We start from the raw sequence: 4,712 nt of genomic DNA, 5'->3' as shown, positions 1-4,712 counted from the left end.
ACACGCGGCTTCCACGTTTGTATCTCTCGTACAACATCGCTTTCGTATCTCGCGAAATGTTTATCGTATGCCATCGTCTTCACGATTTCGCAGAATAAGAATACAAGATGTGCGGCGCATTATTCATCTTCATCCGCAACAATTCGTAAACACGTCTTTGTCGCACGAGAGAAAATAAAACTTCAAACTTTTGAATTCACGTGCAAATAAAAACCAAATGCGTTAAAGAAATCATATGTTGAATATTAAATTGACATCACTTGGAAAGTCACTTAAATTCACTAATATATTTATCGTGGATAAGAGACTGGTTTCTTATCGTGGAGAAGAAGTGTTTAATTTTCCAACGGAGATAAGGCAAGTTGATCAGAAGACGATTATTAAGTGTTAGACATCGGTATAGGAGAGAATTCGCGCGCGGAATTAAGAAAAATCACGCACTTAAGAGCGTGGAAGCGTAGTCGTCGAGTAGAATCTTTACAAAAACGTAGAATCGCGATGTGCAAGTTACCGTTTCCGACTGTCGATTTCCGGTGCGCTCGTTGCGGCGAGATACGCGACCGCGCGCGAACAAATATGAAAATTTCCCGAATCGTCGCGCTCCGATATATCATAGTATATTTTAACGGACGCTTAAACGTAAATCTGCTGCCCGGTAAGCGGCGAACGTATGTCATACACCTCGACTTGCAATGTAAGTGTTAAAAATAATCGGATTTATATCGCGCTCATTTTAATTCGACATCGCCGTTTCTCATCGGCTATTTCGCATCGTTCCGCATATAAATTTCTCAAGATTTTCTCAGATACAGCACCGGTTTCGATTGAAATTTTTCCCAAATAGATATATCGTTCTACGATCATTTGGAGAAAGCAAATGGGATTTGCTTAAGATTTCCTTCCTAGAATCGCGTTTTTAAAACACTTCTGAGAGAAGTCTATAGGTTTCCCAATCAGAAAATATGATTCTTGTGAAAAATGTAATTAAATACTAATTAGATCCCCATTTTCTATCCAAGCTAATGCACATTATCGCATTGCGATATTGTATATGTATGATGATTTCTCTTTATAATTTTATAAATCATAAAATATATATATATATATACTCGCGTGTGTGTGAAAAAAAATAGATACCTTGCACTTTTGTAATTGTTCTTTCTAATATTTTTTTTTCTTTTCGTGTTTCAATGTTTATAATAATCTTAATTTTTTATTTTCTTTTCATTTCGCCAATTTTTTAGGATTAATCCGGTATTTGATAGGAAACAGTCGGAATGATGCTTTAATTGCTTCGTTTACCCTAACATTTTTTTTTTCTCTCGCGTGTTCACCGTTACTTAAAACGGTACCCGCTATACAAATACAGTACACCCGATGATTCGCCGCCACTGCGCATTAAAGTCCGCGACCGCTAATAAACGCGCATTCCGGCGCTTTGTATCTAAAATAGCAACGTTGCAACACCATAATCCCAACCAGACCAGAAAATTAAGAGCGTGTGCCCACCTCCTTCGGTTCTTCGTTAAAAAATGACGACGTCGCGACCGCTCGTAAAACGCGGCACGCAGTAAAGACGGCACATTTCATCCCAGTTATACGCTATATTCGTCGACTGTATAAATCGGAATAAGTGTGTTATTTAACATTCGAGAAAGAGACCTTTATTCGTTATCTCACGCGAAATTGCAAAGAGTCGACGAGAGACTTGTTGAAACTGTAGAAACGTGACGCAATCGATGAAAATTATTTCTTCCACATCTCGTCTTCCTCGCGCAGAGAAACCACGAGAGAAACCACGCAAAGTGGACTTAAAACACAAATAGATTGACCCGTTATACTTAAATCACGATTTTCGTATTCTTATCTTTCGCGTGTCTTTCCGGTCCAGCTCGTTGCGTACCAAGTACTCAAGGGTTCTCGAAGCAGAACAACCTGTCCACGGTGTGGCAGAAATCAACATGTTGCCCGCGGTCGCTTCCATTATTTTTTTTTTTTCTCTTCCCGCTAACACTTCCTTCACCCCTCTCATGCGATTAATTCGCGCACGGCAGCATCTTTATATCGGCGGCTCCGATCGCGTCGGCGGCGCGCGTTCGCGCACGCGGTGCGCTTTTTAAATAACTATAATGAGGGCAATTATCTTGTGCGCCGGCAAGCAGAGTGTGACGAGTCGTTGTTACATATTGCGGCACGGAAGATGATCGCCCTCCCGAGGTGAGGATGGAAGAGGAGTCGGGGAGAAGGGAAAACGAAAGAGGGAGATGGGTCGAGGGAGACAAAGAAGTTAGGGCGGGGGAGGAGGAGGAGGAGGAGGAAGTGAAGGCGAAGGAGAGTGAGAGAGAGAAGATAGCGCGTGGCAGGCGAGGATCCCCTTTTCCTCTCTTCCCCCCCCCCTGCCACCCTCTTTCTTCCGTCGCCCTCACCTCCATCCGAGACTTTAACTACTTTCTTATTCGCTCGTTTCAGCCCAGCCTCGCGAGGGCCCCCCCGGACATAATGCCTCGCAGCTCCTTACGCATGCTGAACGGAACGCTACCAACCTCCCCCCTTTCGTCGTCGCTAACCCTCTCAAACGTTCCTTCTTCCGCCGCCTCCGCCGCCGCCTTCTTCGGGGCCCTCCTTCTTCTCCTCGGAAGACCGTAGCCCCCGAGAGGAACTGCGGGTCAGAGACTGCGAGGCATATTCGACGCAGACTCGTGGCTCGTGCCTAGATCCATTGGCGTCCGGCTCCGCCGGGAGTTACGCGTAGCGTGACGGCGACGAGGCGCGCAGCTCGCGAGGTCTCTCTCGAGGAAGACGAGAAAACGGATCCGAAAGTAATCGCGGTAGCAAAACCGACGTATTGATTAATACAGAGAATATACGCGAGTTTTCAGAATTGTATCTATATGATTGAAAAAATGGAACTATACCTGAAATTTATATATTAAAATAACATATAGATATGGTAAATAACGTAATAAAGATTTTTATATTAAATATCGTCGCTGAAGTAAAGAATTCGTATTTCGTATTAACGTGTAAGAATTAAGGAGGGTTCGGGGGCGGAAAATTCGATGACCGAATCGCAGCACGTGATCACACGCATATATTTCCCATAATGAGTGCGGGAAATCCATCGGAGCTATCGCGGTAGTAAATTATGAAATTGTAGAAAATAAAGATGTGATTTATCGGCGATCACTCGGCGCGGCACATGCAGCCTCGAGTGGCTCGTGCCTAGATGCATTGGCGCCTGCATCCGGTGAAGGCGGTGTCGAGAAATCCGATGAACGTCGCACTCGTTGCAACATGTACATATGTACAACGCACGATAACGACACATTCATGATTGCATGCTTAACAATGGAAAGAGCACAATTCTATTTTTTTTCTACGGTTGCAAAATCTCGTCCACAATCGTTACATATTTATGATCAATCATATATAACTCTGAGAGAAAATACTCTCAACTCTCTCTTTTTATTTTAGAAAAAGCCCAGATTACTCTTTTTTAGGATATTAATATATCGTAATTATTTCTCTCGATTAAATATGATCGATAAAATCGAATCTTAATTCGAATTGGAGAAATAAATATCTTAATTATGAAACGTAATATTCTAAGGAGAAAAAGAGAAGTTGGCGTTGGATGAGAAGATTTCAACATCTCACTCGCGCATTTCTCGGCGGCGCGCGAGCGCGTGCCGTAAAAAGCTGTTCTCGCGCGTGAACTTTATTTGGTCGACGCCGATGCGTTGATATAACGAGAAACGTGGCGGCTGTTGCGCCGGAGCGAAGTAGCCTCGCTTATGGTCCGGTGGTGCCCGAGGAGCATAACAGCTCGCGGAGCATAACGCCACGAGCCATCATATCCTCCTTCCAAAGAGGCTCTCCGGAGGTGTTCCTCCTCCCGTCCACCTCCTTCACCTTCTTTTTTTTTTGCTCTTCGTTCCGCCGACGCACGCACACGCCGCGAGTCCCCGCCGATACGCGTACGTGCGTACGCGTACCTCACGGCTCATACGGGGTGTATAAATTCCGCGCTATCTCGAACGCAAACAGGAATGATGTACCCGTAATTTCGCCATTTTATTAATTTTTTTCCTAGACCCTTCACCGCGAATCACAACGGCGATAACCGTATATCCGAGCGCCCCGTCCAAAGCTGAGCCCTGCTTGGCAGCAAATTGCGAAATGTTGAAATCGCGTGATGATCGTTTCCTGGTACACCCAGTATACTGTAGAATCGACGGTGCGAGATTGTGTGCGCGTACGGCGTACACGCACATAGATACATACACGCAAGCACGCGCACACGCCGTGCCACAATAACGGCGGCTTCCGCGAACTAGATCGGCCGAACAGATATTAGGAGCGCGTCTCTGCCCCGCCGCTCTCTGGCCATTGCGGCAAGTGCTGGTCATTGTCCACCGGCGGGTACAGGAAGTCGACGACGACCGAGCCGGCCCCGCCGTACCGATGTGCGCACCGTGGGTGAGGAGGAGAGGAGGAGCGCGCGAGAGATTTTTCGGTAGGATAATCGCGGAGAGAAACTCTACCATGGCCCGAGATCGCGCGTGGCGCAGATTATCGCGCTCGCGATGATGATAACGCGGCGAGCCCGGAGAGAACGGTACTCGACGCGTATAATGTGAGGAAGGAATCGAATTGATTAATTCTACGTAGAATAGAGATATATACAATTCCGAGATATAGACAAACCGCTC

This window comes from Formica exsecta, unplaced genomic scaffold (genome assembly GCF_003651465.1).
Source record: "Formica exsecta isolate Colony F162 unplaced genomic scaffold, ASM365146v1 scaffold223, whole genome shotgun sequence".
Lineage (NCBI taxonomy): Eukaryota > Metazoa > Arthropoda > Insecta > Hymenoptera > Formicidae > Formica > Formica exsecta.
The sequence above is the reverse complement of the archived record's forward strand: the minus strand, read 5'-3'. Positions refer to the sequence as shown.